A 13,540-nucleotide genomic window follows, 5' to 3' on the forward strand; every position below is an offset into this window, starting at 1 on the left:
CAGGCAATAACTCCAGGCAAACAGTTCACGTAAATTTTTTCGATAGAGATTAAAACTTCTATCAGGTTTATTTGTTGACTGTGTCCTCTAGAGAGATGCAACCTCTCTATTTGTCCTGTTTACTATTCTCACCAAGAGTGCAAGTGAAAGAAAATCACAAATTTTGATTGTCACTAGAACAGGACTAGAGAAGAAATCTTCCATTTGGGAACGTTTGTTCTGGTGACAGCCAATAATTCCCTCACTTTGGAGGGATTTCCAGTCATTTTCCGTTTTGGCTCTAAGAATGGAAGTGACAGGAAATCTCCCGGATGCGATATAAATTGAAATAAAAAAAAAAACCTTTGCCCTTATTTATACTGTACTATCCAGCTGGAATACACACTTATAAATATCACCATCAAAGTAGTTCTTACTAGGCACTTTTGACAGTGCAACCAGGAAGGAAACTACCACTACTTTTTCTGTTGGGGTGAGTTATGGAATAGTGTTTTTACTTCCCCCAACCACCTCCTTCTGATTGGACAGTGAAGGAGCAACCAACACACCAATAGGTCATCAGCTCTGCTTTCTATGCTCTCTACTACTCTCATCAATATCCTTGTCTGCACTTGGACATGCAGCATGGTTGGATTGACTTCTACTGCCACCTCTCCCTCTCCCAGTCTTAGTACTGCTTTAATATCACTTAAGTATACAAATATTCAATTGGAAGTTTCACTTGGGGAAACAGCAGTCATGCATGTGCGTTAACTGCTTCCCGCCCACCGTATATTAAAATGATGGACGGGCGGGAGCACTATGACAAGTTCTTTACCATGTGATCAGTTGTGTCCAATCACAGCTGATCACAGTGTAAACAGGAAATGCAGGTTATTAACATTCCTCTCCTCACGCTGACAGCGTGAGGAGAGGAGAGCCAGTAAGGGACGTCTGCACTGACAATCAGGGCACTGATCATCCGTTTCCTGATGATCAATGCAGCCCCAACAGTGCCCACTAGTGCTTCCTATCGGGTCCCATCTGTGATGTCTCTTAGTGCCTCCTCATCAATGCTGCCTATTAGTGCCACCCCATCAGTGCCCGTCAGTGCAGCCTTATCAGCACACATCAGTGAAGGAGAAAAATTCCCTTTTCTCTCGTTCATTGACAGACGCAGCTCCATATTCTTCTTGACCATTTGGTTATGCTGCCCCCTACAGGAGTAGGACACTAGGCAGGAAAAACCTTTACAACGCCTATGGAGCAATCCCTGGGGGTATACACCCACTCACTCTGCTATAGGCATTTAATCAGACAATTCCAGTGCCGTGACTTAAGTCAATCATCAAGGGGGCACCAAGAGTGTCCTGGGGGCTCGAATGGTGGCCGAGATCCTAATATGGGCAGAAAACTTTGTTGCAGCCCTATCTGCCGTGCATATCCCCGAAGTAGAGAATTGGCAGGCGGATTACCTGAGGAGTCAAGTGTAGGATCAGGGAGAATGGTCCTTTCACCCAAAGGGGTTTCACAAACTGTGTGTCCGGTGGGGGACTTCTGATGGGGATCTGTTGGTCTCTCGGCTCAACAGGAAGGTACAGAGGTTTGTAATCTGTTCTCAGGGATCCTCTGGTCGACGCCACTGACGCACTAGTGGCTTCTTGGGGACAGTATCGGCTGATCTATGCGTTTCCTTCTACTAAAACTGCTGCCGAGGCTTCTGCGCAAGAATAGAGGTGGAAGGGACTCCAGTAATCTGGTGGCTACAGATTGGCCTCATTGGTCTTGGTACGCCGATCTGGTGAGATTTTGTCACTGTTGCTCTTTGGAGACTTCCTCTCAGGAAGTCGCTGGCCTTAAAAGTGTGGCTGTTGAAAGCCAGGTATTGAAGGATAGGGGTCTTTCGGACTCTGTGATTCCTACACCGTTAAAGGCCAGAAAATCTACCTCTCAAAAGATTTTTCATCATACATGGAAATTGTGCTTTGCATGGTGTGAATCTGTTAAGGTGCATCTGCGCTTATTTCTCTATCGCCCATTGACAGACGCAGCTCTTATGCTTCTTATACCATAGGGTTATGCTGCCCCCTACAGGAGTAATACTAGGCAGGAAAAAATTCAGACACGCGTGCAGGGGCTGTCCTTCCGGGCATAACCTCACATACTCTGCCACAAGCCAGTTTCTTGCTGCCTAGTGAAGGAGTAGGACCTAGGTTTCCTGCTGGTACTTCGGTCTCAGTTTCTTCTTTTAAGGATTTTTCTGTTTATTTCTCTTTGCTCACTAACGCTATCTAGTGTCAGGGGGAATCCTCCTGGTGAACTACAAGCGACAGCCGGCTGAGACTTCGCACTGGATAATTTAGATCCTTACGGTCTCTCAGCCTGGCCAACAAGCATGAGCATGTTATAGTCCCACACTAGGCCTCGCCACGACAAAACCCCTGTGGACAGGGACAAGCCTGCGAGTGGATGTCTCGCCGGGCTGCATCGACCTTGAACGCCCTGAATCGCAGCGTACCCCTCTGCTGACAGCAACCCCACTCAGGGTGGGAGGTGGTCTGTCTGGAGCAGAGCCCATCCGGTCCATGGTGTGGTGAGTAAACTGAGCCCTCCCATGTCTCTAGTGGCCTCTGGGGGGGGGGATGTGGGCCCACTCCTGGGCATAATAGGACCCCGTTTTCCTAAAAGATCCCCTTGGCCTATCAGGATCCCGGCCCTGCCCTCCCTGCTCCCACATAGGGGTGCTATAATCGGCACCTGAGGGAGGGGTATACAGCTGTACCTTATCCTGTGGCGTCTGTTTAGGTAGATCCCTGGTGTGGGCTTGTATCTGGGTCCTGACCGCATGGCAGCCTTCGGCCGCCATCTTAGATGTGGGCATTTTCCCTGGGCTTTCTATGCAGTTGTATTGGCGCCATTTTGTTGTAGCCTGGAGCTATACAGGCAGTTCCGCCTCTTGTGGATTGATGTCACTTCCTGTGCTCAGTTCTCCATGCTGCAGACGTTGCTGGTTCCTCTGTGAGGTGATACAGTATGGGGGTAATTTCTGGGCATTCCCTGCAGACTCTGCTACCTGCCACTGTTTAAAGGGTAAATCAGAGTACAGCATGATCAGGCGATGCGGACCGCGATTGCGAATTTAAAGGGGCAGTGTATTTTTTTCATCAAATTGTAAAAGGGAGTCCCAGGTAGTAAATTCTCCATCAGACCCCCTCAGTGCGACCAAAGGTTGCTCTTGTCATGAAACATGTTGTAAACCAAAAACTGCCCTTGCCTTCTCTGTATTCTGACTCAGAGACTGATATGGTCGCCACGGACAACCCCCTCCTTGAAGGATTCCTGTCCTCGCATTCAGATGGCGAAGAGGAACGCGCTATGGTGGAAGCACTGATTTGTTCAATTAGGGAAACAACAAGGTTATCCCTTTGCTGACTCGGTCTTGAACCGCTGGACAGTGCCCCCTAGGGTGGACCACCCTGTTTCCAAGTTTAACAACTCTACTGTGGTACTTGTGGAAGATTCCCCGGCCTTCAAGGACCCTTGGACAGATGGGTGGAATCCCTTCCCCCCACCTCCATGTTTTTGGCGGGTTCTGTAAAAAAAAAATTATCTTGGTGTCCGTTCTGGCTTCACAGACGTTAACGGTATGGGTTAAAGTGCTTAGGGGTAACTTGAACGCTGAGATAGTTCTCCCGACCTTGATTGGCATCACAGGCCAGATGGCCCAGGCCCTGGGGTTTCTGTGTGATGCGTCCTTGGACGCGGGCCCTCTGGTTGCCAGAGGGTCAGAGGTAGAGTTTGCCATATGCCGCATGGTGTGATTTAAGAGCTGGTTGGCTGACCAGGCTTCCAGAAGACCTTAACAGATCTCCCCCTTCTGGGCGAGCGATTGTTTGGAGACTCCTTGGATGAGTTGATAAAAGGCTTAATGGGGGGGGTAAGAGTACTCTTCTTCTTTCAGGAACCCTGGATGTCCTTGATCGGGAACAAATGGGTTCATGAACCAATTCATTCCGGGTACAAGTTTGAATTTCGGTCTTGGCCGGCAGACAGATTCTTTCCATCAAATCTTTCTGTCTCCAGATCGCTTGAAGTATCTCAGGGAGGCAGTGCAGGACCTCCTTGCACAAGAAGTGATTGTGTCGGGTCCCTCGCAGGACCGATTTTCAAGGTTTTTATTCCAACCTGTTCACGGTGGCCAGGAAAGAGGGCAAGGTGCGTCCTAATTTGGACCTCAAGTCTCTGAACCGCTTTGTGCGGGTGCAGTAGTTTTGAAAGATTTATCTTCACACATGGAAGATGTATATTTCATGGTCTGAATCGCAATAATTGCACCCGTGCCTTTTTTTCGGTGGCTGGAGTCTTGGCTTTCTTGCAGAAAGGAGTTGAGCAATGGTTGGCCTTGGGCATGATCAATCGCCAAGTGTCGGCTTTGGCGATGTACTTCCAGCGCCCGTTGGCTGGTAATACCTTGATTGGCACCTTTCTTCAAGGGGTGTGTCAGATGGCACCTCCAAGACAATCCCCCTTGCTTCCGTGGCATTTGACTTTCGTTTTGTCTATTCTTCAAAAGCCTCTTTTTGAGAATATAGGGACATGTCTCTGCCTTTGTTATATCAGAAGGTTGCCTTTTGGTGGCTATTACTTCTGCTCGCAGTGTCTGAGTGTCCACTTGGTCGTCCGTGCATACTTTTGCAAAGAACTTACTGTAAAATCCTTTTCTCTGGAGTCCATTGACAGACGCAGCACCCGCCCTTCTGTTATGGGGATGGTTTGTGTCTTTCTCACTGCTTGCTACGAAACTGGCTTGCGGCATTGTGTGTGTTTATGCCGTTAAGGACGCCCTGTAGGCGTGTCAGTGAATTTTTTCCTGCCTAGTACTACTCCTGTAGGGGGCAGCATAATCCTATGGTATAAGAAGCATAAGAGCTGCGTCTGTCAATGGACTCCAAGTGTCTAAAAAGCCGTTTTTAGTCAAGATAACTTTGGTCTCCAAAGGTGTGAAAAGATTTTTTTAGTCAAAATGACTGTATTTTGGTCTCCCAAGTGTCTAAAAAGATGCTTCCAGTCAAAATAAGTCATTTTGACTAAAAAAAAAAATTTCAGACTTTTGGAGACCAAATGCAATTTTTGTCTCCTAGTGTCTAAAAAGCCGTTTTTAGTCAAGATAACTGCATTTGGTCTCCAAAGGCGTTAAAAGGTTTTTTTAGTCAAAATGACTGTATTTTGGTCTCCCAAGTGTCTAAAAAGATGCTTCCAGTCAAAATAACTGCATTTGGTCTCATCCAAAAGTCTGAAATTTCTTTTTTAGTCAAAATGACTATTTTTGTCTTCTAGTGTCTAAAAAGCCGTTTTTAGTCAAGATAACTGCATTTGGTCTTCTAAAGATGTGAAAAAAATGTTTCTCTGTCGCTCATTGACAGACGTAGTCTTCTTGATTCACATCACTTGGGTTATGTTGTCTCCGCAGGAGTAGGACTAGGCAGAAAGAAAAAACGTTCTGGCTCCACCCTAGGGGCAGTCCCAGAGGGTATATCCTCCCTCTCTCTGCTACAAGGAATCAGCTATCTTCTTTCAGAAGCCTTTGGCTACTCATTCCTTGGTGCGGAATTTCATCCAGGGGGTGCGACATCTGGCTCCGCCAGTGCGCGCCGTTACCACCCTGGGATCTTAATTTAGTATTGTCGGTTCTTCAGAAACCTCCCTTTGAAGATATTAGGGAGATTCCTCTACCTACGTTGTCCCAGAAGGTGGCCTTCTTGGTGGCTATCACTTCTGCACGCAGGGTGTCGGAACTGGCCGCATTATCTTGTCGTTCCCCATATCTGGTGGTTCATAGAGATAAGGTGGTTCTTCGTCCGAATCCATCCTTCCTACCAAAAGTGGTTTCAGAATTTCATCTGAATGAAGAAATGTTATTACCTTCCCTGTGTCCTAAGCCCAGTCATCCTCGGGAGTTTGCTTTACACTCCTTGGATGTGGTCCGGGCGATCAGGGTATACTTGAAAACGACACTCGTTTCGCAAGACGGATTCACTTTTTGTGATCCCGGATGGACCCAAAAAGGGGTTGCCTGCATCTGCCGCGACTATTTCCAAATGGATCAGACAGACGGTGGTACAGGCTTATTCTATTAAGGGTCGGGAGCCCCCGTTCCCTGTTAAGGCGCACTCCACTCGGGCACTTAGTGCGTCATGGGCCTTTCTCCATCAGGCGTCAGTGGTCCAGGTGTGCAAGGCGGCTACCTGGTCGTCGGTGCATACCTTTACAAAACATTATAAAGTTGATGTAATGGCATCGTCTGATGCCTCGTTTGGCCGCAAGGTTTTGCAGGCCGCCATTTGAGGAGTCCAGTGGTCTACCTCGAGGGTTTTTTTCCGTTGGAATTTTTATTTGAGTCTCATTCTTTGCTTATAATGAGCCTTTAAAACTTCTAGTTGGCACCGGTTGGGCCTTCTAGATTGGATTTTGATTTCTGTCAATCCCACCCCTCATTTGTGGCACTGCTTCTGGATGTCCCAATTGATGTGAATCAAGAAGACTACGTCTGTCAATGAGCGACAGAGAAAATCAGATTTTTGTAAGATCTTACCGTAAAATCCTTTTCTCTTAGCTCATTGACAGACGTAGTACCCGCCCCTCTATCATTGAGTTGGGTTGGGTTAAATTCTCTGTTGCTGCTTTATAACAGAACTGATTCCTTGTAGCAGAGAGAGGGAGGATATACCCTCTGGGACTGCCCCTAGGGTGGAGCCAGAACGTTTTTTCTTTCTGCCTAGTCCTACTCCTGCGGAGACAACATAACCCAATTGATGTGAATCAAGAAGACTACGTCTGTCAATGAGCTAAGAGAAAAGGATTTTACGGTAAGATCTTACAAAAATCCGATTTTTTTGGTCAAAATAACTATTTTGGTCTCCAAGTGTCTAAAAAGCCGCTTATAGTCAAATAAGAGAAAAGGATTTTGCGGTAAGTTCTTACAAAAATCCAGTTTTCGGATATTGACTTTCCTCCAAACAGGGGTTTAGCAGCGGTTGGCCTTGAGTACCATCAAAGGCCAGGTGTCGGCTCTAGCGGTATTTTTTATTTTTTTTTTTCAATACCCTTTCGCCATGTATTTTTTGATTTGCGTTGTTTGCCACATGGCTCCCCAGATACGGTTCCCGTTACCTCCGTGGGAATCTTAACCTGGTACTGTCAGTTCTTCAGAAACTTTCTTTTGAAAACATTAGGGAGATTCCTTGGCTTACACTGTCACAGGAGCTAGCCTTTTTAGTGGCTATTACCTCTACATGCAGAGTGTTGGAATTGGCGGCGCTATCCTGAAGCTCGCCTTATCTGGTGGTCCACAGAGATTAGGTAGTACTTCGACCTAATCAGTCGTTTCTTCCCAAGGTTGTCTCAGATTTCCTTTTAAATGAAGACATTGTGCTGCCTTCATTATGTCCTAAGCCCAAGCAACCTAAAGAATTTTCCTTGCATTCCTTGGATGTGGTTAGGGTAATCAGGGTTTACCTAGCCACTACTGAGTCCTTTGGAAAATCAGACTTGCTTTTGTCCTCGCGGACGGACCTCCGAAAGGATTGGCTGCGTCTGCTGCGACTATATCCAGGTGGTACAGGCTTATTCAATTAAGGGTCAGGTTCCACCTTTCCCTGTGAGGGCGCATTCTACTAGGGCGCTGAGTGCCTCTTGGGCTTTTCGCCATCAGGCATCAGTGATACAAGTTTGCAAGGCGGCAACTTGGTCGTCTGTGCACACATTCACAAAATTCTACAAAGTAGATGTGTTGGCATCTTCGGAAGCTTCTTTTGGCCGCAAGGTTTTGCAGGCTGCTGTTTAAAAGAGAATTCATTCTCTTTGAGGGTGTATGTTGTTTGTAGGTGAGCTCCAGTTGTTCCTGGTTGAGCTCCATGTTACCTGGTAGGCTAAGATTAGCCTTTGGGAATTACTTCTTTTCTGCGTTGTTTTCCCACCCCTCTAATACTGCTTTGGGACGTCCGAATGGTTAAGAAGAATATAGAGCTGTGTCTGTCAATGAACAATGGAGAAAACTGTATTTTTGACTTACCGTAAAATCCTTTTTTATTTAAAGTTCTTTGACAAGACGCAGCACCTGCCCCTCTAAAAATGAGTTGGGGGTTATTTTCTTCTGACACTGTTTGCAAAAAAACTGAATGCCTATAGCAGAGTGATTGGGTGTATACCCACAGGGACTGCCCTATAGGCGTGGTAAATATTTTTCCTGCCTAGTGTCCTACTCCTGTAGGGGGCAGCCTAACCCAATGGTTAAGAATATGGAGCAGCGTCTGTCAATGAACTTCAGAGAAAAGCATTTTGCGGTAAGTCAAAAATCCAGTTTTTACATAAATTTGACAGAAACTAAGAACTTTACTTTTTTTGGTCTTCGTTTGTTTCGCAAAAAAATAAAAAACCCAGTGGTGAATCAATACCACCAAAGTAAACCACTGTCTCAAAAAAAAATGATAAAAATGTTGTTTGGGTAAAAGCGTTGCATGACTGCACAATTGTCATTCGAAGTGCAACAGCACTGAAAGCTAAAAATTGGCCTTGGCAGGAAGCGAGTGAAAGTGCCCAATAGAAAAGCATAAATACTTACCACTCCTGCTACCTGCGCTATCAAGTGCCACTCCCCTGAAGTAAATCTAGACTCCTTTGCTGAGAAACTGACACTTCCAGGAGTGTTGATCTCTTGTGTCTCCAGCTGCACTCAGTAGTTCCTCCCTTTGAACTTATGTCATTATAGTACATAGTAGGTTTCTGTGATGTAAAAAAAAAAGAGAACCATAAATATTTTTCAGAACTTTTTACACCTTTAATTTGACCTATAAACTGTACAACTCAATTGAAAAACAAACTGAAATCTTTTAAGGGGGAGGTAAAAATAAAGTAAAATGATGTGGTTGCATAAGTGTGCACATAACTGGGGATGTAGCGGTGTTCAGAATGAAGCAATCATATTCAAACTCCTGTTAAATAGGAGTCAGTACACACCTGCCATCATTTAAAGTGCCACTGATTAACCCCAAATAAGGTTCAGCTGTTCTAGTAAATCTTTCCTGACATTTTCTTAGTCGCATCCTACAGCAAAAGCCATGGTCCTGCAGAGAGCTTCCAAAGCATCAGAGGGATCTCATTGTTTAACCACTTCCGGACTGCCCGCCGCAGTTATACGTTGCTACTTTGACGTTAAATACAGGGGTTATGGCAGCAGATAGCATGACATGTTGGGTATCTATTTACTCTGCGTAATATTATCTTTCATATTAAAGAAAAAAAATTTACTGTTTAGTTTTTTTTCTCTTACGTCCTCTGACAGTCGCTGCTTGTTCAGTTAGCCTTCACGAGTGGGGTAATGTGCCTCTCTGCAGGAATAGGCTAGGCAGTGAAAATGTTAAAAAAAAAAAACAAAAGCTTTTACACATAACACACCTCTAGGTGGGTGTTCTCAGCTATTGCCCATCAGCCACTAGAAGCTGCTCATCAGTTTTCTGCTGCCTAGCGTAGTAATAGGACATAGTCTTACTGGCTGGGACTTATGTCTCAGTTTTTTTCTTTTTCTTTGCAAAAAATTTTTTCTTTTTATTTCTTTCCTCACTCCCTATCGCTAGTTAGTCAGAAGCATCCCTGGAGGACTACAAGCGACAGCAGAGCTGTGCCTCGCACTGGATAATATAGATCCTTATGGAGTCCCAGCCTGCCAATGAGCGTCGCAGGTCATTGATGCGCCCTGGCCTCGCAACAACAGTGCCCCTGAGGACGGGGGCGAGCCTGCGGAGAATCCATCTTCGCCGGGATGTCTCAACTCCAGAACACCCTGTGTTGCTAGCATCCCTTCCTGGCTGCCGGCACCCCCACTCAGGGTGGGAGGTGTTCCGTGTCGGAGCGGAGGCTGCAATCCGTGGAATGGTGAGTGAATACTACCCCTGTGTCCCCGGGACAGTTATATGGGGGTCGTGGGTCCACTCCTAGGGGAAGGCAGAAAAAACATGGTCTCTGTAGTATCCCTCTCCCCCCTGCCCCCGCTGGGGGCGCTGTGCGGGGCACACTGCCTGGATGGCGGGGTGTAGGGGCTTGTTGTATGTCTGGGGGTGCCTCTGAGGTGTCCCCGCGGTGGCCAGGTCCCTGGGTTTGTGCTAATTAGGCGCGGTTTGTTCGGCCGCCATTTTGGGTGAGGACAGGCTATCTGGCCATTTTTCTCACTGTGGCGCCATCTTTGTTGTGGGTAGCCACCTAGTAAGGGCGTCGGCCATTTTGTGAGTGCTTCCTCCCATTTACTTCAATTGGCACTCATTGTATTGTGGCTCAGGGCATGACTTGGCCTCTAGTGCGGGCGGTCGCTTCTTCCTTCACTGCAGTAGCATGTGTGAGGTGATAGTGTTTACTGTGTCACTGTGGGGTTGATTTTGATTTTTAGCAGTTTTTCCGTTTTTTTTTTTCCTGCAAAACGGCTCTTTCTCTGTTGCTTTAGCAGTTTTAAAGGGGTCTCCACCAGTGGTGTAGATTTGCGGTGTGCACCGCGGGAAACGCTGATTTAAAGGGCCGGTGTCCTAAATAATTTTCTAATGCAATATGGAGTCCCAGGATAGCAAACTCCCTACAGACCTGGTCGGTGCTTCAGGAACCCCTGAATCCTCTTCCATGGCCTCCTTATCAGCTGCACTGGCGACTTTGGCGTGCAGGATGGTCTGCTGCTGTCTGAACACACTACTCCAAAAACGCATCGGCCTGTTTTTTTCTGACTCAGAGCCTGCCTTGGTTGCCACGGACAGTGTCCCCCTTGAGGGGTCCCAGTCCTCACATTCAGATGGGATGGAGGAGGGGTCCTTCTCCACTGCGGCGCTGGAACGGGCTATAGTGGTTGCACTTCTTAGCTCTGTCAGGGAGACTTGAAATATTGATTTAATTACTGTTATCCCTTTGCAGATGCTGTAGGTAATTGTTGGACGGTGTCACCGAAGGTGGACCACACTGTTTCTGGGTTAAATGCATCCACGTGAGTGCCCGTGGAGGACTCCTGGGTGTTCATGGATCCGGTGGATAGGCGCGTGGAGCCGCTTTCCCACCACATGTGTTTGGTGGCAGGCTCCCTGCTGGAACCTAGGTTTGCTTTGATGATGGTTTCTCAAGCTGTCACGGAATGGTCTAGAGTGCTTAGGTGCCCCTAGGTGGCTCAGGCAGTCTCTCCGACTGCCCTTGACCTGGTGACTCACATGGCCCAGGCCGTGATGCACCTTTTTGTGCTGCAGCCTTGGAGCGAGACTCCTTTGATCGCTCAGTTCCTCAGGTTGGGGTCGCAATCCGCCGTTTTTGTGGCTGAACGTTAGTCGGCTGACCTCGCTTCCTAAAAATCTGTGTCTGATGTCCTTTTTATGGGTATTCAGCTTCTTGGGAATGCCTTAGATGCGTTGCTTGCAGGTCTTACGGGTGGTATGGGTAACCTTTTGGCCCCACACCTCTAAAGGTGAAATCTCCTCGCGCCAGGCGGGGTCCTTCCTTCACTTCGGGGGTCCCTTCGTGCCTTAGGGGCGCGGGAAAGAGATAACTCCTTCAAGGCCTCAGGCGGTCGCAGGAAGCCATGGTCCGGGAAGCCCATGACCGGTCAAGCCGGTTCGGCTGCCCATTCCAGCCAGTTCGGCTGCCCGGTCCTCCTCCGCCTGAGGGACGCCCACACCCTTTTTGGGCGTGGGGGACTGTCTGCGTTTTCGGGAACCCTGGTTGTCCCTAATTCAGGACGGGTGGGTTCACGAATTGCTTCATTCAGGGTGCGAGCTCAAGTTTTGTTCTCGCCCCGCAAACAGGGTTCCTTCCTTAAAATCTCAATCTGTTTCCCGATCGATTACATGATCTCGTGGGAGGCGTTGCGAGAGCTTCTCGCCCTAGGAGTCATTGTGCCAGTCCCTCAGTGGGACAGGTTTCACAGGTTATATTCCAACCTGTTCACGGTTCCCAGGTAAGAGGGAAAAGTGCGTCCGTTTCTGGACCTCAAGTCTCTGCACCGCTTCATGCCGGAGCAGAGCTTCCGGGTAGCATCCATCCGGTCAGTGGGGGCATTGTTGAGTCCAGGGGGCTTCTGGTCTCCATCGACTAAAAGAGTGCGTGTCTGCACATCCCCACCTACGGAGGTCATCAGCGGTATTTCAGCTTTGCAGTGGCAGAAGAGCATTTTCTATTGTGGCATTACCCTTTGGTCTCGCTTCGGCTCTCAGGGTAGTCACCAAGGTTTTTTTGCTCTGGTGCTGGCTTTGCTGCGCATGAAGGGGATTACGGTCCTCGGTTTTCTGGACGACCTCCTGTTGTGGACGGGCTTGTGTGCCGCTCTGTCAAGCGATCTACAGGTCGCGTTTCAGGCGCTCCAGGAGTTCGGGTGGACCATCAACTTTCAGGTATCGGCACTGACCCCGTCAGTTTGTCTCGGTTGCTTGGGGTTGGTCCTGGACTCCGCTTACGCAAGGTTTTTTCTCCCGGGGAAGGGAAACTTTCCGACCCTGCGGGCAGGATTGGGTACTTCGGGGACAACTATCTCTCCTCTCTACGGGCCTGCGGGCTATCCCTGGGTCTGCTGGTTTTGGCCTTCGAAGCCATTCTGTTTGCTCAGTTCCCAGCGAGATCTCTGTCAGCAGAGGTTCTTACCTGGGGGGACAAAATCCTCAGTCGTTGGACAAGAAGATATCTTCGAGCCCCCTCACGAGGGTGGACTTTTTGCGGTGGCTTCTGTCACCCGCTCTGGCACAAGGCAAATCTTTTCTGCCTATGCTGGGGACAGTGTTTACCATGGATGCCAGCCTGTCGGGCTGGGGTGGAGTTCTGGGCACGCTTTGTGCCCAGGGAACGTGGTCGGTGGAGGGATCCTCCTTGCTGATATCATCTTGGAGCTCCGAGCATTCAAGTTCTTTCCTTGAACGACTCGGATTCAGAGTCGCCCGGTTTGTGTTTTCACTCGGACAACGCCACGGCAGTAGCTTATGTCATTCGCCAAAGGGGTCACCAAGGGGGCCCAGGCGGTGGCCGAGGTCCTGTCTTGGGCCAAGTTGCGCTCTCCCAACATTTCGGCTGTTCACTTTCTGGGAGTGGTGCACTGGCAGGGGGATTGTCTTCGTCGCTAGTCCGTGGACCAGGGGGAGTGGTCCCTTCATCCGGGGGGTATTTCGCCTCCTGTGTGCCCGGTGGGTGTCTCCGAACGTGGTTTTGTTCGCGTCCTGTCTCAACATGGAGGTGGGAAGGTTCGTGGCCAGAACCCGCGGTCCTCTGGCTTCTGCCACTGACGCATTGGTGATGCCCTGGCACCAGTATCGGCCTTCCCTCTGATTCGAATGCTGTCCAAGTTCCTTCGCCGGTGGCGTCGGAATAGGTTCAAGTATCTGGTGGCCCCAGACTGGCCTTGTCGGTCTTGGTACGCAGACCTTGGGCGGATGGTTGTCGAGCTGCCCTGGCGGCTTCTGCTGTGAGACGTTCTACTGTCTCCAGGGCCGATATTCCATCCTGTTGTACAGTCTCTGGCTTTGACAGCTTGGCTGTTGAAAGCCAAGTTTTCGAGAGG

The 13,540-nt window shown here is 48.6% G+C and overlaps 1 protein-coding gene across 4 annotated transcripts in view; it reads left to right on the forward strand.

Annotated features, from left to right (window-relative positions):
- The window catches only part of RASA1 (RAS p21 protein activator 1), a 371,358-nt gene that overhangs the window by 182,940 nt on the left and 174,878 nt on the right, over positions 1-13,540 (forward strand). The gene's annotated exons all lie outside the window — the stretch shown is intronic.

Source organism: Pelophylax lessonae, assembly GCF_965119305.1.
Source record: "Pelophylax lessonae genome assembly, chromosome: 1".
NCBI lineage: Eukaryota > Metazoa > Chordata > Amphibia > Anura > Ranidae > Pelophylax > Pelophylax lessonae.